Source organism: Coregonus clupeaformis, unplaced genomic scaffold, assembly GCF_020615455.1.
Source record: "Coregonus clupeaformis isolate EN_2021a unplaced genomic scaffold, ASM2061545v1 scaf0528, whole genome shotgun sequence".
In the NCBI taxonomy this organism is placed as follows: Eukaryota; Metazoa; Chordata; class Actinopteri; order Salmoniformes; family Salmonidae; genus Coregonus; species Coregonus clupeaformis.
In genome coordinates, this window is record NW_025533983.1 from 432 (window position 1) to 23735 (window position 23304).

The 23304-nt window shown below is 41.7% G+C and overlaps 1 long non-coding RNA gene and 1 other non-coding gene across 2 annotated transcripts; one reads left to right on the forward strand and one right to left on the reverse strand.

Annotated features, from left to right (window-relative positions):
• Nucleotides 1-15872: 15872 nt before the first annotated feature.
• trnal-cag lies at nt 15873-15955 on the forward strand. Its single transcript has one exon. It is a non-coding gene; the product is annotated as a tRNA-Leu (tRNA).
• A 1040-nt stretch (nt 15956-16995) lies between these two features.
• LOC123484993 lies at nt 16996-22869 on the reverse strand. The gene is made up of 3 exons (XR_006658808.1): nt 21772-22869; nt 21576-21677; nt 16996-18542 (listed from the first exon to the last, which is right to left on the reverse strand). It is a non-coding gene; the product is annotated as an uncharacterized LOC123484993 (long non-coding RNA).
• Between the last annotated feature and the right edge of the window lie 435 nt (nt 22870-23304).

The following is a 23304-nucleotide window of genomic DNA, read 5'->3' on the forward strand; positions in this document are numbered from 1 at the left end:
GAATACTTTCGCAAGCCACTGTATGGCCAATTACATTGAGGTAAATGCTGGTTAAAAATACCATTAGATATTGACCCTACGCTGACACTTGTTCTTTTCAATAGACTACTGTCTCTCAGTCTAACGTTACCGCTGTCTGTCTGACTCCTTTTTGTCTCTGTCTTTATGTCACTCTTTCCCCGACCATTGTTGTCCTTTTATTATTGATGGTCTCCATCTTTCTTTCTTTCTTTCTTTCTTTCTTTCTTTCTTTCTCTCCTTCTTTCTCTCCCTTTCTTTTTCTACCTCTCTGTCTGTCTCCCTCCCTCTCTTCTCTCTACCACTCTCTCTCTCTCTTTCTCTCGCTCTCTCTCTCCATCCCTTCTCTCTCTCTATCTCTCTATCTCTCTCCATCCCTTCTCTCTCCATCCCTTCTCTCTCTCTCTCTATCCCTTCTCTCTCTCTCTCCATCCCTTCTCTCTCCATCCCTTCTCTCGCTCTCTCTCTCATCCCCTCTCTCTCTCTCTCTCTCTCTCTCTCTCTCTCAGTCCATCTGCCATCTCCTGCTATCCCCCTCCCTTCTCTCTCTCTCTCTCCCTACTCTCTCTCTCTCCTCTCTCTCTCTCTCCATCCCTTCTCTCTCTCTCTCTCTCTCTCTCTCTCTCTCTCTCTCTCTCTCTCTCTCTCTCTCTCTCTCTCTCTCTCTCTCTCTCTCTCTCTCAGTCCATCTGCCATCTCCTGCTATCCCACTCCCTCCCTTCCTACCTCTCTCTCTCTCTCCAGGTGGGGTGAAGGTGACGTGTGAGTACACCACCCACCAGGAGGGGGTGTTGCAGGAGGAGCTGACGCTGGTCAGCCGGGGGAAGAGGGACCAACGTCTGCAGGTCAGACTACAGGCCCGGGTCATGGGTGAGTTACTCCTGTGTCCCTGATCATGCACATGTATGGACATAGACATACACACACAAACACAAACACAAACACACACGCGAACACACACAGTGACACACACTGATAATCTGGGCAGTAACCCTGTGTTAATAGGGGAAATATCTGGTTAGTTACTACTTACTTATGGTATTTACAGTAAGGCATACTGCTGAGTTAAATGCTATTATGCAACAAATGTACAATGGCCTGTCAGTGTTAAAGGGTGGACAGCACCCTCTGGTGGACTCAGAGCTCTCTACAACTTCCTCTACATCACACACTCAATATGATCCTTTGACTCAGCAAAATAACAGTGACTCTTCCGCTCTCTTTCTCAATACCCATCCCTTCCTCTTTCTCTCTCTCTGTCTCCTATCTCTTCCCCACCAACCCGATCTACCCCACCCTCTCCCTCCTTCCCTCATACTCCTCCCTCCCCACTCTCTCTCTCCCTCCCTCCCCTTCTCTCTCTCTCCCTCCCTCCCCTCCCTCTCCCTCCCTCCCCCTCTCTCTCTCCCTCCCTCCCCCTCTCTCTCTCCCTCCCTCCCCTCCTCTCTCCTCCCCTCCCCTCCCTCCCTCCTCCCCTCTCTCTCTCCCTCCCTCCCTCCCCTTCTCCCTCTCTCTATAGATCGCCACCATGGTACTCCCATGCTGCTGGAGGGGGTGCGGTGTCTGGGGGCGGAGAAAGAAAAAAGGAAATGAGCCGTCCGTCCCTTTATATCTTCCCCTCCTGTAGAGACCAGCCATCGTCCGTCCCTTTATATCTTGCCCTCCTGTAGAGTCCAGCCATCGTCTGTCCCTTTATATTTTCACCCTCCTGTAGAGACCAGCCATCGTCCGTCCCTTTATATCTTCACCCTCCTGTAGAGACCAGCCATCGTCCGTCCTTTATATCTTCACCCTCCTGTAGAGACCAGCCATCATCCGTCCCTTTATATCTTCACCCTCCTGTAGAGACCAGCCATCGTCAGTCCCTTTATATCTTACCCTCCTATAGAGACCAGCCATCGTCCGACCCTTTACATCTTACCCTCCTGTAGAGACCAGCCATCATCCGACCCTTTATATCTTACCCTCCTGTAGAGACCAACCATCGTCCATCTCTTTATATCTTCACTCTCCTGTAGAGACCAACCATCGTCTGTCCCTTTATATTTTCCCCTCCTGTAGAGACCAGCCATCGTCCGTCCCTTTATATCTACCCTCCTGTAGAGACCAACCATCGTCTGTCCCTTTATATCTACCCTCCTGTAGAGACCAACCATCGTCTGTCCCTTTATATCTTACCCTCCTGTAGAGACCAACCATTGTCCGTCCCTTTATATCTACCCTCCTGTAGAGACCAGCCGTCGTCCGTCCCTTTAGATCAGGGTTCTTCAATTCCGGTTCTGAAGGGCCTAAACACTTCTGTTTTTTATTTCTACCTGGTAGTTAATTACACTCACCTGGTGTCCCAGGTCTGAATTAGCCCCTGATTAGAAGGAGAGGATGAAAAACCGAGGTGTTTCGGCCCTCCAGGACCGGAATTGAAGAACCCTGATCTAAAGGGACGGACGACGGCTGGTCGATCTTCCCCTCCTGCAGAGACCAACCATCGTAGTGGAGCCAAATCAGCACTTACCTGCACTTAGCCGCACACATGCATGCACGTGTAGAGGCACACACACACACCAGAGGAGGCTGGTGGTAGGAGCTATAGGAGGACGGCTTATTGTAAAGACTGGAATGGAATAAATGGAACGGTATCAAACATATAGAAACCACGTTTGACTCCGTTCCATTAATTCCATTCCAGCCACTACAATGAGCCTGTCCTCCTATAGCTCCTACCACCAGCCTCCTCTGACACCCCACACACACACACACACACATACAAACACACACAAACACAAATAAACACACACAGATTTTTTGTCATTAGCCCTATAATGAAGACCAAGGTGTCCATGATTACTGGTCCATTATATAACCAGGCACTGCATCCACTATAGGTCCATTACATAACCAGGCACTGCATCCACTATAGGTCCATTATATAACCAGGCACTACATCCACTATAGGTCCATTATATAACCAGGCACTGCAGCTCTTTGCTTCTCGTCCCTTCTGTCGTTCTGCAACAAGAGCCAAGCGTTAACCTGCCTTACATGATTAGAAATATGCTTTAACATTTTAATTATAAATGTTATTATAAACTGGGTGGTTTGAGCCCTGAATGCTGATTGGCTGACAGCCGTGGTATATCAGACCGTATACCACGAGTATGACAAAACATTTATTTCTACTGCTCTAATTATGTTGGTAACCAGTTTATAATAGCAATAAGGCACCTCGGGGGTTTGTGGTATATTGCCAATATACCACGGCTAAGGGCTGTATCCAGGCACTCCACGTTACGTCGTGCATAAGAACAGCCCTTAGCCGTGGTATATTAGCCATATACCGCAAACCTCCGAGGTGCCTCATTGCTTAAACATAACCTGTCATTGCATTGTGATATTCACTGAGTGTACAAAACCTTAGGAACACCTTCCTAATATTGAGTTGCACCCCCCTTTGCCCTCAGAACAGCCTAAATTCATTGGGCCATGGACTCTACAACGTGTTAAAACTGTTCCACAGGGATGCTGGCCCATGTTGACTCCAATGCTTCCCACAGTTGTGTCAAGTTGGCTGGATGTCCTTTGGATGGTGGACCATTCTCGATACACACAGGAAACTGTTGAGCGTGAAAAACCCAGCAGCGTTGCAGTTCTTGACACACTCAAACCGGTGCGCCTGGCACCTACTACCATACCCCGTTCAAAGGCACTTAAATATTTTGTCTTGCCCATTCACCCTCTGAACGGCACAAATACACAATCCATGTCTCAATTGTCTCACGGCTTAAAAATCCTTCTTTAACCTGTCTCCTCCCCTTCATCTACACTGATTGAAGTGGATTTAACAGGTGACATCAATAAGGGATCATCAGCTTTCACCTGGTCAGTCTATGTCATGGAAAGAGCAGGTGTTCCTAATGTTTTGTCCACTCAGTGTACAGTATGTTTTCTGTGTGAGCGCCACCTTTCACCAACTATGTAAGAGTATGTGTTTTAGCCTACGTATCCTGCAAAACTGTCTCTGTACTGTACTAGATTCTCCTATACCTCTGTCAGTAAATAAAATATCCTGTCAACTGTTAACATGTAGATGTACACTATTGTTTTCCAGAGTCCTACAGTTCATTGTGTCCTACAGGATCCATATTATGTTCTTTGACTCATGATCAGGTATTATACATTGTGGTTGTTGAAGATTATGGGTGTTCAACACAGGAGGTTGGTTTCACCTTAATTGGGGAGAACAGGCTTGTGGTAATGACTGGAGCGGAATTTGTGGAATGGTATCAGACATGGTTTCCAGGTATTTGATGCCATTCCATTTGCTCCGTTCCGGCCATTTATTATGAGCCGCCCCTCAACAGCCTCCACTGGTGTTCAAGTATAGACGACAGCCATAAAGAGAATGTAATGAAGATGGCAGGTCAGGGCAGGAACACGGGCATTGAGCCAGCACAAAACTGGTCCACTGGCTCCCAGACTCTCTGCCTTCATAACAAATGCAAGACAGTGGAGCCTAGAGTTGAAGACGGGTAGAAAACACAAACAACCCTACAAAGAAGAAAGCTCCCCAAACCATTTTTTCATTCTTGTTTTATCAACAAGAGGTTTTTCATTCTACTTTCTACCGTATTTTAATCCAAGACAAAAATATCTGAAATATATACCCAAAGCCACCTCCCACACACCCTAACTCCGCCCTTTGGTTTCCTTATATGGAGATCATAGGTAGGTCTAAAGTCTGATCTGATGTCAGCCGCCGCACCTGTTCAGACGCAGGCTAAGGATCTACTAGCTGTGAGCTACTAAATAGACCATATTACTCCTGTATTACTAACGTCAGGGGTTAAAGGTTATATTCGGCACCTTCTAAGTGCGGCCCGGAATACGTGAAGAATTGTTGTTTCGTTGTCAAGAATACAGCGGGAAAGGATTACTTATATATCTGTGGCTGCACAGGATCCAAGAGCACAGCTTTCAAACTGTGCAGATATGAGTTAAGAAAGTAAAGTTAGGACTCTTAACGGTAAGGTTATGTTTAAAGTCTTGGACATATTCTGTTATTATCTAAATAAATATATTGTAAACTGCTGTTATTAGCCTACTTATTACTAATGAATGTAGCCACATTACGTGTAGCTAGTTATAACAATAATCACAGATTATTCTCATGCAATAACTGAGATTCTGAATGCATTAATCAGACATAATCCATGGGTGATAAAGTTTCAAGTATACTCAATAGCATACTGAAATCAAATCCCTCCAGAGAGAAAATCTTAGTTGACGTAGCAAGTCTACTGTACTTCCTTGGTATATTGTTTATCTCTGGAATGCAGAAAGACACGTTTTAATTCAGTCTCCATGTTTGTTGAAGGGATAGGCAATGAATAGGTTTGTTTGCTTCTCATAGTAATGTTTCGGAAGTAAGCCATAGTCAAATACCATAAAACTGTTCAAATCACAAGCAAGTTCATGTGAGAAGCTGATATCCCAGGTTAGTTTTACTGTCAAATGAAACATATTGCGTGTGCAACCACTGCTGAGTCATCGAGGAGAGGTGTCTGATCTGCTATCCCTGTTGCTGGACCATAGGAGAGAGTAACCAGATTACCTTTATCCACTTCGGCTATTGTTTCAACTGTAGCTTTCTACCGCATGGGAACTGTAAGGGTTGGTGTGAGGTGTGACCCAGGTGCGGTGCAGGATAGACAGTAGGCAGAGGTGGTGAAATAAGGATCTTTACTGGTGGTCCCAAAACCAGGATACAAAACAACGGACTATTCACGAAAACAAATGTCACATATGTCTCCCAAAAACAGGCTGACAGCAAACAATACGAAATAGTAACTCTGACTGGAAAAACACAATGACACAGGGAGAACACTTCTCGAGTACCTGTAACTCCGTCACATGATCCGACACTGATACGTACTGCTTGACATCAAGGAACTAGCAGAGAAAACTGAGCAAGGGAACACAGGGAAGTGAGGGCATAAATACACAAGTGAATCAGATAGACACAGGTGACACCAATAGGCAGATAATTAGTCCCGACTATGAGTGAGGAGGTGCCTATGGTTGTCGGAGGATGACACCTAGTGTGTCGCTCCGGAACTGCGACCCACTCCTGTAACAGGGAACACAATATGATAGACCTTTTCTACAAACAACATAACTACAATGTTTGGGAAACATAATACATTTTCAACAAGAGTATCCCAAGTGGCTTATTTGCAGAGGAATGGTATGGGAATCATATGGGAATGTGTGTTTAATAGACCTGTTTCTCTATGATTTGGATGTATATTGCTTCCTCTTGTTTCAATGATGCCCTTCAGCTGAGAGTTTCAGAAAGAGTATGAGGTTAGAGAGAGATGCAAGGTTTTGATACATGGCTAAATAACATTTTAGTCATTTAGCAGATGCTCTTATCCAGAGTGATTTACAGTTAGTGCATTCATCTTATTAAGACAGCTAGGTGAGACAATCACAGTGAAAGTAAATACATTTTTCCTCTCACCCTCTTGCCTTTGTCAGGGACCTGAATGCTGGTGTCAAGACAGGATGAGTGACAACACTGCATTGCCTGAGGGTGCAGAGAGCGGGAAGAAAGAACATGTCCGCCAGTGGCTACATAGTAGTCCCACTGTCCCACAGGAGTATAATGAGGACGTTGCAGGGACAAGTCTTCTCTGCCCTGGTGAACAGGACATGGTGGCCCGGGAGGAGAGAGCAGAGTCACCTGGCTGCCTGTCAATGAAGAGTGATCACTCAATGGGTCAGCCAATCAACTTCCAACGAGGACGTGGCACAAGAGACAAAAGGTTTGGGCCTGTATTCACAGTCTCAGAGTAGGAGTGCTGGTCTAGGATCAGTTTCACCTTTTAGATCATAATTAATAATATTATAAAGGACAGAGGGGAACTGATCCTTGATCAGCACTCCTACTCTGAGACACTTCAGGCCTTTTAACACTGCAATGTTCTTAGCCCCGGGCTAAGACTGACCCTGGGCTAGCTTATCCTGTGTTCACACAAACATTTGTTAATCCTGGGCTGAAATATCCTAGGGACAGTGGGGAGAAGACGCTAGCCTGCCTGCATAGCAACCATTTTTGTTAGCCATAGCAACCAATGTTTTCGCACTGATTAAAATATTTCATTTTTTGTCACGTTGTTGTCCTCAGATGGAAGGATGAAATAGCATAAATGTACTTATTAAAATAGTGTGCATAACTCAACACAGGCAGCACAAGCATATGCAAATTAGGTGAAAATCCAGCTATTGTGATTGGACAGTGAAAAATGAGATGCGTTTTTCTTGAACCCCTGTTTGACACCGGCTATTTTGGCACCGTGTTTCTGGGGCTAAACCCAAAAAAGTTGGTGCTAACCCTGCTTCGGAGCAGGACCAGCTAGCCATGGGCTAAGGATGGTGCTAACCCTGCTCCGGAGCAGGACCAGCTAGCCCTGGGCTAAGGTTGGTGCTAACCCTGCTCCGGAGCAGGACCAGCTAGCCCTGGGCTAAAGATGGTGCTAGAATGTGCAAGTGTGAACATTCACATAGCCCCAGGCTAAAATCTCCATAAGCCCAGGGATAAGGAGACTCTTAGACCCGGGCTAAGGTGCAATGAGAACAGGCCTTTTGAATATGGGTCCCGATTTCCAACTGACATTTTGCAGTCATTACAAGCTATGTTATGGGGTTAGGGCACTGACAGTATTTTTCACAGGGAGGGAGCAGAGTCACCTACACCCAGCTGTGTGTCAATGAGGAGTGACCGCTCAATGGATCCACCGATAAACTACAAGAGAGAGTTTATTCCCAATCCCAGGTAATTTATGATTTTCATAATGAGGACGTTGCAATGTGTCAGGCAATCGACTTCCACAAGGTCACGGCGCAAGAAACAAAAGGTCTGGGCCCGTTTTCACAGTAGGAATAACTAATATTTATTTTAGTCATTCAGACGCTCAGAGGACTTAGGCCCCCGGGAATACTGACTAGCATTACTCAGTTTTGATCCATTGAACCAGCCCCCCCTGGCCTGCATTTAGCATATTCTCTGATGAGGGTAGACTGACCGAAAGCTCAGCCACAGTTAAATAAATGAATTTGCATCTGACTGGGAATGTGCAGAGACCTTTTCCTGTTTCTCCACTTTAGCATTTTGACTCCAGCACCTTCACTAAATCGGTTTGGGTGTGCGGAAGATTTGGCCTATTATCTACAAGATCATAATGAATGGACAGGTGGGGACCTGATCCTAGATCAGCACTCCTACTCTGAGAAGCTTTGAATGTGTGATTGCAAAATCTTGCAAGCGATTGTACATCATGAGGATAGGATTGATTAAAAACACATCTCCATGTATTTTTCACAGGGAGGGAGCAGACTCACCTACACCCAGCTATCTGTCAATGACGAGTGACCAGTCAATGGATCCATCTCTAAGGTAATTTATGATTTTTATTTGATCTAACAGTCGGTCATGTGGGAAATCATTACTATAAAAAATAAACAAAACGAAAATACACAATACCATGCATGTACGTATAAAAACAACATTTGAGGTTATCCAAAACAGCTAATTTGTTTAATTTCAAATGAATGTGTTTCAACCTAATGCATTTCCACCTAATGTATTTCCACCTAATGTAGGATGAAGATTTCAGACATAACACAACTATCCATTGGTGGAGTGCATGCAACAATGGTATGTTGGCAAGATTTGAGCTGAAATTGTATGTATTCATTGTAAATGTATATTCAGTGGATTGTTGTTTGTTCTTAATAATAAACAAAAGGCATTGGTGATTTGGCAAATAACAAATATTAACTACATGTGCAGGTACAGTAACTGTTAATTGGTTTTCAAAAAAATACTACTGCATTTGTTGATGATCATTTTTATTTATTTGGTTCTCAGCCTACAGAACATCAAGGTATGAACAGAGCCAGCGAACTCAGAGAATTCCCACAGAGAATCGAAGACTGGACTAAGGAGCATGTGAAAGAGTGGCTAATTAGTAGCCTCAAACTCCCTGAGGTCGCAACAAAACTTTATGAACAGGATGTGTCAGGAGCTAGCCTGGTTTGCATTGAGAAACAGGACTTGACTTATTTAGGTGTTAAGTTTGGGCCTGCGATTCAAATCATAAAAAATGTAGAGCTACTGAGAAACTACTTGGAGAGTGTAGGGAGAAGCATGAGATCCCATGAGAGTGACCCCTTCAGAAGACAGGAAATATTTAGAGCCATACCAGAAGCTAGGATAGGGTCAAATGAGGAAACTACGGATTCTGACAGTGTGAAATCGGAGTCGGTGGCTCCAAGTCTAAGCTCTTCATGGACATCAGTGGAAGAACTGAGACGTTCAGATTCAGATGTTGCATCCCCCATTCAGCTGCCAATGGGAGGGTCGGAATCCATTCCAGCTTATGGAAATATGGAGGACAATCCGAGAAAAAGTGAGACTTCCATCTCATCATTTGAAACAGCTCTGAATCTGGAGAAGAGAATATGTCCCCCACGTCCCTTCGACAAAAACGACCCATCGTTCACATACATACAAATGATACCCTCCCGCCTGAAGCCGGTCCAAGCAATCTCATTGACCCGGTACATGAGTACAAGATCCTGCCAAGCACAGAGGAAGCCAGTGAGAAAGATATCCTGGACAAGTTCAGCAAGGAAGTGTTTTGTTTTTCCGCAGCCTGCATGAACTCTCGCACCAATGGGACCATTCATTTTGGGGTGACAGGCGGGCCCGGACACATGCATGGACAGGTGATTGGGCAAAAACTGCCATCATTCAATATGTATACAGACAAGTTTGACTTTCGTCTCAAGGAACACTTTGGAGAAAACACAAACATCGCAAGAGCATGCATCAGGCCTCCAAAATTCTTTCAGGTTCAACGTCTAGATGGCACGACTTCAGACAAGTGGGTGATAGAAGTTGATGTTGTCCCAAGTTATTCACAGACTCAAGAGAAGCTTTTCTATACCTCAATAATATCTGAACATAGTGGAGAAAAACACAAAACTGAATGTCTATTTCTTCGACAAGGCCCAAAGAGTATCAACGTTCTTGCAGACAATAATCCCAGAAGTCTTCAGGAGAAGATGAGTGGTTTGACAGAGGAAGTCAAATGTTGGTCATCAGCACGCAAGTCAAACGAGGAGAGCAACTGTCAGCAGCCCAACCAAAACCACCAAGGTCAGAGGCTAAAACAATTGATAACGCATGGGAGAGACACACTTGAAAACTCATTGCAAGTTATAGTTGTCACAAACAAGTGCCACCCCAGTCAACTTGAGCATTTGGGTTTTTTGAAAGAGATGAAGTTGTTTGCAGTGCTCGAGTTTGACCCAGAATCTGACATGAACGGGACATGCTGTTTCTACAGAACAGATCGCATAGCTAATCTTCACTACCCTCGAATGTACAATACCAATGACAGTGTCTCCACTGTTATCGGAAAGCTGAACTTGTTTAAGCAGACAAGCTGGATCTTTTGTAATGGTAGAGCCAATGAGGACAGTGAAGCAGACAGACCTTTCACTACCAGTGATTGGCTGAAGAAACGTGCCGGAGAAATCAGCGATATGGTTTCATTTCTCTGCGATCCAGATGTCTTGACGAAAGACAGATTACTTGTGGTGTTCATGCTTCACTCAGGAGTCACTGACATCTCAAGTCCTATACTCGAGGCCTTTTGTGCGATCTATCGCACTCTTGAGGGTGAGGATAATATGCTCTGCATATGCAAAGATTCCAATGTGTTCAGTCAATGGAGAGACATGATAAACACTCGCTGCAAAGTGGATATCACCAGTAAATGTATCTACGAACTGAGTCTGAATGAAATTGACTGCACCATCAGGAAAATCAAAGAACCCCAGACACGGTCCTCTAGGAGATATCTGCCATCTTCTGGCTCCAGTTCGGTCCTCCTGACACAAAAAGACGAAGAGCTGATGACCGTACTTGATATCCTGAGTGAAAATGAATGTGAGAACACTGAAATTGAAACCAAGGACACTTTTGAGGAATTCAAGACCAACACGGAGGAGGACTTTTATAGAGGCGGACAGGTGACTTGGTGGAACTTCTACTTGTCCGAGAGGCCAGGTTGTCTGCCATTCATCAAACGTGACAAGTATGAGGATCTTCACAACCTGATCACACCTACAGAGGGGTACACATCGCCATGTGTAATAATCAACCTCTTCCATCATCCAGGTTGTGGTGGAACAACACTGGCCATGCACGTGTTGTGGAATTTGAGACGTAAATTCAGATGTGCCTTTCTGAAAAACACCATAGCACAGAACAGTGAGATCGCAGTCCAAGTCGCACACCTGCTGACCTGTGGCAAAGAGAAGCAGTCGAGTTTTACTCCTGTTCTACTCTTGGTGGACAACTGGGAGGACGTTGAAGACCTACAGAGATGCATACTAAGTGCAGCCAATGAGAAGAAGAAACCTGAGACTCTGATGGTGATCATACTGAACTGTGAGAGATCACAAATTCCTGCAGAGAGTTCCAGAAACAGCCGACTTGATAACGTGTTCATTGTCAACAAACTCTCCACCAAAGAGCAGAGCTTCTTTGAGGTGAAACTGAAAGAGCTCAAAGGTCACCATGAAAAACCTGAAACGTTCTACGCCTTCATGATCATGACAAACAATTTCAGTGAGAAGTACATCAAGAATCTGGTGTGCAACACCCTGAAAGACCTTGACACCTCCAGAAAAGAAGGACAGCTATTTTCACTCTTAGCGTTGCTAAATACGTATGTGAACGGCTCCTACATGTCCCTGTCCCTGTGTGAGGAGTTTGTGGGGATTAGGAATGCCCTGTGGGGAAAAGAGACACTTGAGGACAAAATGAACCCATACTCCACACTTCTGATCCGCTTCAACATTGAAGAGCACGGCACTTATCAGGCAGTTAGGTTTCTACACCAAATGATTGCAAGTAATTGCCTCAAAGTCCTTACCGGAAAGCACAAGCTTCAACTGGGGGAAATAACAACCAATCTGTTGCACTGTGACTTGCTGTACAAATCTGGGATGGGTAAGGACATCCTGGTTCAAAACATCCAAAGTATGCTGATCACGCGGCAAAGAAAGGAACTTGGACATGACAAAGATACACTGTTTTCTCCATTGATTGAAGATATACAGACGGATGAGGGAATCAGCCAAATCAAAGAAGTTCTTGTAAGAGCAACAAAGAGATTTGACAAAAACGCAACTGTGCCACAAGCTTTGGCAAGGCATTTCTACCTGAAAGAGAAAGATTATACATCTGCTCTGCAATGGGCCCAGGATGCACAGCAGAAAAAGTACAATTCTTACATTGCTGACACATTAGGGCAGGTGTACAAAAGCCACCTGAAATATGAAATTGAGCATGCTGAAGAGCTCACACCAGAAGTGTTAGACAAATGCCTCAAATTAGCATTTCAGGCCACCAAAGCATTCAGAGATTCACAGGAACTCGCGAAGAAGGATGAGCCAATGGATTCCCTTGATCTGCCCAACAGAAAGAGGCAACGAACCTACAACACATCTGGGTATGTTGGTGAAATGGAAGTTTCAATTATTATTTTTGATATCATTAAAGATATTCCTTTCTTCAACAAAAGTGACGCACACCAAAGAGACAAAATGCTGCAGTTCCTCAAAAACCACTTGCCAGTGAGTGATTTTCATGAAACAAGCAACAGTACAAATGATCAATTCATTGCTGTTCTGGCAGACCATGAGAAATTCCTGGTCTCTTTGAAGCCACGGCTGAAGGAGATGTTCAGTTTTTTTGAGAACTACTTCACATACCTGAAGCCGAGGTCAATCGAGAAGGAGACAGCAGAGGACAGAAACAAACGAAAAGTATCAGAGCACTTCAAGAAGTACATGCAGATCTTCTGTTCCTCGGGAGAAGAGAGGGCCTCTGAAAGGGCCAGTAAACCAAAACTGAGTCTCCGTCAGGAGATAGAGGAGCAGCGAAACTATTTGGAGCAAAAGCGAGCAGATTCATTTGCTGGGCTTCTCCAGTGTCTGAATGAGAAGAATGGGTTACAAATGGAATTAATTCTGAAGAAATGGCAGTTCATTGTTCAACATTCTACACGAAAACTCATGGCTGACCGGATCAATTTCATCCTTGCAAACATTGTTCTTCACTGCATTAAGCCAAGCTCAACATTGCTGAAGAGGTACGAGGAGCTGGTCTCCCTTCTCAACGAGGCACTGCAAGAAGAGGGAACCCATTCAAACTGCACAGAGCTGTATTACCTCTCAATGTTGCTGATGTGGCCAAGAAAGGACAACTTGCTTGAAAGCACAACAACATTCAAAAACATTGGCACGTACGTCACATCATCGAAAAAATCCTTCCATCGTCGCTTCTCCCACATGTTTCCGGCGAAGAGTTGCATCGCACATTTCTACCTCGGGAACTCAAGAGGACTGAGGAGAATAATTCACAAAGGCAGGCTTGATCAGTTCCTGTGCAAAGAGGGACCCAAAACCTCACACAAGAAGGCCTCATTCAAAGATAGACCCCCAAACCCGCATCAACTGTGGCAAAGTGGAGCAATATGGAGGGACCCTGAGATACAAAACCTGTTACTACGGGTCAAAGGGAAAACTGAAAACGGTGACATTTATGTTTACTACGGGGGCAATCTGAAAATCTCAGTGCGTCCAGTATACCTTGGTGGAGTCCGGAGTGGATGCAGCACGGAGGAGGTCTCCTTTTACCTTGGATTCACCATGGAGGGACCCGTAGCCTATGACATAAAGTATGACAATGACCCGTAAACAGCTTACCATCAGGTAGACTGAGTAAGGGACGCAAGCGTTCGCACTTAGGGAAAGGAAAGGTTTCCATTGAAGTTATATAGGCCTGGAGGGTTTGACTTGGGTGAATGTCCGTGAACCAGGACAGAATCACAGTAAGTAAGATACAAGTGTGCTCTTGTCACTGTGTGAGGAAACGCAACCTCAACCACCTGGGTATAATCAAAGCAGAGAGAACAGGTGTCGGGTGACATGCAGCAATGAATCATTCATGCTTTTAGAGGTGGAACAATGACAATCAATCTTGCATAAGAAATGGATTGCACTCTCTCTAAGTCCCTCTAATTTTAACATTTGAAAATACAGTACTATACAGTAGCAGATCAATGAACAAGCATTGTAGGCCTATAAACCATGTGCAACTATTCAATGCTTAAAACATTTTTTTATGATTTTGCATTGTGTTTGTTGAAAGTATCAAATGATTATTATGTTACAAGGCATATCAACTTTCTGCAAGTTATCCTGTTATGTAGCTTCTTCAGTTGTTTGTCTAAATGCATTAAATTGTGCGGTTATATTAAATTATATGCTTCTTTATTTACAAGAGACAAGAAATTAGGAGAAAACCTATTGTCAATGTTTGTTAATTTATGGAATAAAGATGATTGCATACTATATATATATATATATTTTTAGTATTTTTTCTCTGAATGTTCTGTACAACTATTATGATTATATAAAGGGATGTAGCTCAGTTGATAGAGCATGGCGTTTGCAACGCCAGGGTTGTGGGTTCGATTCCCACAGGGGGTATGAAAAAAGTAAATAATGTATGCACTAACTGTAAGTCGCTCTGGATAAGAGCATCTGCAAAATGTAAATGTAAATATAAAATATATTCACCTGCATGTCTTGCACCCTACTGAAAATATTTACATTTGTGACACTTTTGACCCCGGTATTGTGCCAAATTAATATTATTAACCTACAGTAAAGCACTGTTTGATTATTTTGTTGTTGTGTTTAATTTACCAGAAAATGTTTCATGTGCCACTTTGGCTTTTCTATATCTTACCATTTGCCCATTTTCAGCTGGACAACTACACAAAATGGCCATCCCTGAAATGTGCTGGTCCTAATCATATTTTACAAATACAAACACAACAGGCAGATAGACTATCTTTAATGATTCTATTAATTTGCTAAAAAAATAGCTTTTGATTCTACATAATATGTGGTTCTGCTATGTTTTACAGTAGTTGAAATACAGTTTTTAAGAATAACTGGTCTGACAGCACCGTCTACTGGACCAACACAAAGATAACGACATTGTTAATCACACACTGACAGTGAGGGGCTGATTACACAATACCTAACTATTAACTAAGTATTCTTATGATTATTTGTTTAAACAATAGGGTCCCTTAAAGACGTGTGTGAGGTGCTGATGGTGAGAAAGTACACTATTTTTCTCAGTCAACCTGTCCAATACAATAATGGTTGTTGCTAATAATACAGTAAATAAAAATATTCTGTTCAAAACAAGTAGACAACATGTACTGTCTGTTTGCTTGTGTCCTTACTGTATCTGTCTGTTGTTCTCTCGTTGTTCAACGTAATAAAACTCCAAAACCAATGTCCAGTAGGGGATAGTATTCCCAAAACTATAGCTACACGGACCTTTATAGCCGCAAGACAGCAAGCAATATGAAGTCAGAAACATTTATTCTGAAGTTAAAGATAGATAGCTAAAAAAGTAGGTTTCTTACCTGATATCTTAACGAAGGCAAACCAACGCATCAAGGTTTGCTATTATGAAGGCATTTCTTTGTCAAACATAGTGAATAGTAAACGTTAGTCTTGGCTTGCTGCAATGGTAGCTTAAAAGCGGATAGCATTCTTCTTCATTTTTCAAATTTTAGGATTGTCTGAATTTGTGCTAATAAAATAAGGTCCTCAACTCGATCGCAAATGTTTTGACGCGTAAACTAGGGAAGGTATCACGTTCAAGTAATAGCAATTTCAGATGCAGTGTATATGTCAGGATGGCCGAGCGGTCTAAGGCGCTGCGTTCAGGTCGCAGTCTCCCCTGGAGGCGTGGGTTCGAATCCCACTTCTGACATTACCTTTTTTTGAAATGTAGACGCAATATGCCTTTGTTTGTAACATGTTTATATTGAACAAAAAATGTATGTCAGAAAAGGTTGTTCAATGTTATGACACTGAAGGTATAGTTCAAATATGTATTTCCTTACCTTGAAAGCAGTCTATGACTATGAAAAATGAGTGACTGCATTACACAATATGGTTTTGTAAACTAACGACTGCATACAATTAGCAACATTAGCAATTTGAGATACATTTCCCACTATGTATGTGTATATTTTCCCCCGTTTAGCAGGCCAGGCACTGACTTTGCAACATGTATAAGTGCCAAGAGAACTCATCAAGCCTGTGTGCCCAATTATTTATATATATACACTTGATGACTGATAGGGGGCGCTGTGTTGAAGCCACCGTGCCTCCATCTTGGCACCCCCCACATTTGTAAAAAATATTTTGGAAGCTATAGAAATATATTTATTAATGCCTATTTTAGTTTTTGCCACATCTATTCTATTACAGACACCTAAATACATACTTTAAAATTAGATTATGTGAGCTAAACATACACAAATTTACAAATATATAAAAACATTTTTCATAAAGTATATATTTTTTTGATTACTAATGTTACTGTCCCCAATACAAAAATTAATACAACTAAAACTTAAATACATGTAATTTTGTCCTTGAAACATTTAAAGCTGCAACTTTTTGGGCAACACGACCAAATTCATATAGACATATGAGTAATAGATCTGTCATTCTCATTGAACGCAAGTCTAAGAAGTGGTATATCTGTTCTATGTGCACTATTTCTATGCTTCCCGTTCTTAAGTATCGTTTTTGCGTCTTCTTACTTTTGGTTTTATACACCATCTTCAAACAGCTGAAAATACAATACTTTTGGTTATTGAAAATATATTTCACATCGGTTTAGATGGTACAATGACTCTACACTATACTTGCTTGTTTTGTCACAAACTGAAATTAGGGAAACTATTAGAATTGTAGCAACCAGGAAATGGCGAAGCGATTTCTGCATAGTGTACCTTTCATTGAAATACTGTAGAATTCCATTCATTCCTATGGAGGACTGCTCCTACTGGGGAGTGTCAATATGACCTGCCGGTGGCTTCAAAGCATCTCAATGGCCAGTACATAGCATCAGCAATCCAGGGTTTATATACTGTACATCATTGGTAGTGCCTGGGGCTGAGTTTGTGACAGACACCACATAGCCTGACAGTATAAAGGCAACTGACATAGGTGTTCTCTGGACAGACTCTCATACAGTCCCTACTTCTTTATTCTTTGCAATTCTTTGTACCTGGTACATTTAGTTTTCTTAAATATTCTGCATAGTTCTGCAATGCATAGTTTTTACTTTTTGTTCATTGACAATAGTGCTGTTAAGAGTTTTTGGAATATTTTAAAATATACTTCACTTTGATGATGAACAGGTATGGTTGGAATATAAAGGGTAAAATGTTCTGTCAGCACTGAACAGCAATCGCCCAAGCTGCATCATTCCAAACTTGCTTATTTAAAGGGTTTTTGGGAAACTTTGCAATATAGTCTGGGCGAACCAGCCTGATCGCTGCATTCAGCATTCTGATACATGAAGTGAAATAGAATGGTGAACGCAGCAATCAGGCTGGTTCGACCAGACTATATTGTGTGGGCTGTTTTGGGGAAACTTTGGTTATTGTGAGGGCTGTTTAGGAACAGAAAATGTCACCCAAATATTTTTTTCACACTAGATTTTACAATTACATATTTTTTTGTAGAATTTTCATAGTGTCAGGAAAATGATTGTGATTTTTCACTGTAAGAGTGTCTTCTTATTGGAGTATCTGAACATTCTATAGCTTTGGCTGAGGTTTCATATTGTGTGTTAGATGACCTTTGCTCTGCATCTGGAAAACATTACTATAGGGGCCCCCTGAAACAGAGGACACTTGGCTATGTGGAGGTCAGGGATTGGTCTATCCAAAACCACCCATTTTATGGTACATAGGATATATACCATGTTTGAACAAAGGGACAGGGAGAGTTAACATATTTGAGATTGGGTTAGTTACTCTCCAGACTCTGCAGAAGTTTGTAAATTGATGCTGTAACCTTTGATGTAATAAACCATTGTAATCAAGTACAGTATCAGCGGATTCCTTGTCAACGCAGCATGTCAGCATGGTTATCTCGACACCACATTATCTAAATTGTTTTGAAGCCACACATACACATAGGATTTCAAACACAGAAATCTGAATTTCACGTTGCATGCACACATACATAGTTCAATTGATAAATTGAATTTAAAGTCATGGTAACTTTGCCCATATTAACATTTTACAGTCCATAAATACTAGTCCTTGGAATCAAGAATAAACATGAAACTAGAAAATGCAGCTCTAGATGTCTTAACAGGAAGAACATGAAGAAGATCTGTCAACTGTAACAACAGTGTCCTTGTAATCCAACAGAACTCAGACAAAATGATGAGCTCCGCATTGTTCTGGTTGGGAAGACTGGAGTTGGGAAGAGTGCAGCAGGAAACACCATCCTGAGGAGAGATGCTTTTGTGTCTAAGCCGTCCCCTTCCTCTGTGACATCATCATGAGAAAAAGGCAGAGGGGAGATGGATTTGTGACAGATCAATTGTTTCCAATGACATCATCAACCAATTCATAATTGGTTCAAATCACAGGATGCACACTGATGATGTCACACTATCTCTAACAGCAATTTTGCCATGATATAATCTTAAATAGTCCATCTGCAATAGCCAACTCTCTCTTAAATAACAACTGTATTTACAATGTGAGACATAGAACCATAAAGCTGATTGTCATCTAATGTTTCATATGGTCTGTAATGGATGACACTGACTGCCACTATCCACTGACTTCTACATATATCTTTTAAGTTTTCTATATTCTAGACTGTACAATGCAAAGGGTCATTAAAACTGACCATGGTCATTTACCGTGGTAAATTAAAGGGATGAACCATATTATTCCAGCCACTAGAGGGCACTCGACATTAAGCCATAAAGAAAAAACTTTAAAGGAATTCTTGAAGCAATGACAGAGGGTGAAAGTTGGCCTTGCTGGAAAAAGGCCTAGAGAGACATACTACCTGATAACACTGGAGGGCAGCAAAGCCATAAAACACTAGACATTAACTCATCTCCTCTCACAATCTACAGGATAAGATCTTCAGACATTTCCTTTAGCTTTACTACTAACAGAATGAACAGAAGTTTTGCTTGTGACTCTTAGTGATGACCATAAAGTTTGACTTGGGTATTGCACATTTTGAGAGTCAAGAATGTTATACCTCTCTCTCATCAGGAGCATTATGAATGATGAAGCACACATTTTTCATATTAATTTCATAATTACACTGAACAAAAATATAAATGCAACATGTAAAGTGCTGGTCCCAGGTTTCATGAGCTGAAATAAAAGAAATTAACATTAAATTATCTGGCAACAGCTCTGGTGGACATTTCTGCAGTCAGCATGCCAATTGCCCAGTCCCTCAAAACTTGACACATCTCTGGCATTGTGTTGTGTGACGAAACTGCATATTTTCGAGTGGCCTTGTATTGTCCCCAGCACAAGGTCCACCTGTGTAATGATCATGCTTACTGTTTAATGAGCTTCTTGATATGCCACACCTGTCAGGTGGATGGATTATCTTGGCAAAGGAGAAATGCTCACTAACAGGGATGTAAACAAATTTGTGCACAACATTTTTGAGAAATAAGCTTTTTGTGCGTATGGAAAATTTCAGGGAGCTTTTATTTCAGCTCATGAAACATGGGACCAAAACACTTTATATGTTGCGTTTACATTTTAGTTCAGTATATAAACATCTACTGTATAAGAAATTATAATGGGTTATTTATTAAAAAATGTCTGAAGCCAAATATATTCATTATACAGTATTCAACATCCTTGTTTTAATCTTTGTAAGCAGGTATTATGCAGCTAGCAACGCAACACAAGGATAATTTGCGTCTTTGTTATTGTCTGGTTGGTATTACAGGTCTTTGAACTGTTATAGGTTAATGGGTAACAGTAAAGTGCTCAATGTTCGCTGTTGTTTGTTATTTTCTATACACAACATTTGTATTGTTGTGGTCCTCTGTAGCTCAGCTGGTAGAGCACGGCGCTTGTAACGCCAAGGTAGTGGGTTCGATCCCCGGGACCACCCATACACAAAAAATGTATGCACGCATGACTGTAAGTCGCTTTGGATAAAAGCGTCTGCTAAATGGCATATTATATTATTATTACTTAATGTTATAATATGATGATGTCTATCCTTGTATGTTACATAGTTGATATTAATGATTGATAATAACAGGAAGGCTGTTTTCTAGTATTTCATTATAAATATAGTATTCTATACACATCTGTTAATCATATAATATCATACATATTAAGTGAGTATCGCATTATTTCTAAACATGTATATGCATTAAAACCATTCAAACAATAAGTATTATATACTGTAAAACAATAAACAATTTATTATAAACAAAAAAGTATTTATAATGGCCTATTCATTAAGGTTTTTATTTAGTGTAACCAAATATTCATCATATAGTATTCAACGGACTTTACATACTTATTCAAACAAGTTGTTTTAGTCTTGGTAAGAAAGTATTATGCAGCTAGCAACACAGTTATAATTTGCATCCTTGTCATTGTCTGGTTAGTCGTTCAGGTCTTTGAACTGTTATAGCTTAATGTGTAACAGTAAAGTGCTCAAATGTTGGCTGTTGTTGGGGTCACCTCTATTTGTTCTTTACATTAAATGGTATTACTTCATTCTTAATTTTGTAATATGAACATTTCTATCCTTGTACGCATTTGGTTCTCTTTCGGGTGACAGCCCACATGTACAACAATAATATATTTGTGTATGAAAAATATGATGAGAACTAAAAACCGGTATATGAATTTATGAGTCTGAATATTGTACCTGTACCTGGACCATCATTGTGTGGTACAGTGTTCAACAGATTTTCTACTAAATGTAACATATATTTGTCTTGTCAAAGGACTTTTCTGCAGTGTAGTTTCTCTTCTGTAGAGTAACCATATATATGTATTATATAGTATTCAATGGACTGCCCATACCAAATCAAACAAGCTTTTTAGGTTTTGTAAGTAAGTGTTATACAAAAATCTAGCATTTGTATCGTTGTCTTTGTCTGGCAGATATTACAGGTGTTAGAACTGGGTTCATGTGCAACATAAGTGCTCTAATGCTGGCTGCTGTTGGATTTGCAGAGTCCAAATATAATAATTTACAGTACAATGGCTGCCCAAGCCTAACATGCTGACTAGACCGGGCACGTGCGTGCGTCCGCGTACACCATCGCGCATGTTGATTTTGTACATCCACACCAGACGCGATCAGGACACGCAGGTTGAAATATCAAAACGAACTCTGAACCACCTATATTCATTTGGGGACAGGTCGAAACGCATGAAACATTAATGGCCATTTAACTAGCTAGCTTGCTGCTGCTAGCTAATTTGTCCTGGGATATAAACATTGGGTTGTTATTTTACCTGAAATGCACAAGGTCCTCATAAATCCACAGATAAAAAGGGTACCTAGTTAGTTTCTTGTAATCTCTTCTCCTTCAGTCTTCTTCTACTTCGATTGGGTTTAACGGCGGTTGGCATCCAATGTTAATGGTGCATTACCGCTACCAGCTGGACAGGGTATTGAATAAGAAACAAACAAAAAAAACATTACGGGAAATCGACATCATACAAAATTAAACATGTCAACTAAGAAAACCCATACCAATTCCTCAGTCACAGTCCACTCCAAAATACATCCCTACACAGGCTCAGGGGTCTGTGTACAGTTTATGACCATTGCAATAAATAGCAAAGTACACCTTTTTAACATGTAGCATTTCCCTATTCCTCAGTTGATGAGAAACCTTCACTGGTCGTGGTGACTCTACTACCATTGTTTCTTCCCCGCCACTCGTTCCTTCCAATCTTCTCACCGCCTCCAGATAGGAGACACGCTGGACACTCCTTACCACCTCATTCTCCTTCACCCTAACAGGGCAGTCCAGGAATTCAGGCGCATGTTCATCTCCACAGTTGCAGCCTTTCACTTCATCTGGCATACGATACTCTTCCCTTCTGCACACACTTGACACATTTCCAAATCTTTTACATTCATGACACTGAAGGGGCTTGTGCACAAAAGCTCTAATAGGGTATCTCATGAATCCAAACTTCATATGCGAAGGGAGAGACTCTTCATCAAAGAACAGTAGCATGGATGAAGTTAATTTATTTTCTCCATCCACCATACAGGTCAGTCAACGTGCACCAACCACTCAATTGATGTCTTCAGTAATATCTTCTGCCTTTAATTCTTGCGCCACCCCAGAAATAACCCCCTTGATAGGCGCCCTGATACGTAAATCCATACAGGAAATATTCCACTCCGATATCTTTTTGAATCTTAAAACACGCTTCTTCTGCTCCGAGCACACACAAAAAATCAAAATAAGACCACTTCTTGTGACTCTCACAGACTCCACACTTTCCTCCAACACATTCCAGATTTTCCTCGAGACGTTAAACGCAATTCCCAAGTAGCATCGATCTAAAACCCTCACCCCGACTAAAAATGAGTCTAGTGGTTTCCTTTTTTCCACCACAGCTTTACTTCTCATTTCCCTTTTTCTTCGCCACGGTAACCCACTCATCCTCACTTTCTGTACTATTAGCTTCACCCGACTCACAAGCAGTTTCAAACAAAACCTCAGTTTCCGCCATCTTCTCTTCATCAGACGTCAATGATCGGTCATCCCTTCTTCAGGCTTCTTCTTCTTCTTTGGACTTTATATGGCGAATGGCAACCAACTTTAAGGTGCATTACCACCACCAACTGGACTGTGTGTGGACCTCAGTTCAGCTTTCAGTCACCCACTTCGGTATATGCTCATAAAAACCAATGAGGAGATGGGAGAGGCGGGACATGCAGCGTGTCATGCGTAAAAAATAGAACCAAGTTCTATTTTAGCACTTGGCTACGCGGAAGCTCGTTGACACGCACAAGTAGTTTGGATGAAATGATTGAATAACATGTACAGTTGAAGTCGGAAGTTTACATACACCTTAGCCAAATACATTTAAACTCAGTTTTTCACAATTCCTGACATTTAATCCTAGTAAAAATTCCCTGTTTTAGGTCAGTTGGATCACCACTTTATTTTAAGAATGTGAAATGTCAGAATAATAGTAGAGAGAATGTTTTATTTAAGCTTTTATTTCTTTCATCACATTCCCAGTGGGTCAGAAGTTTACATAC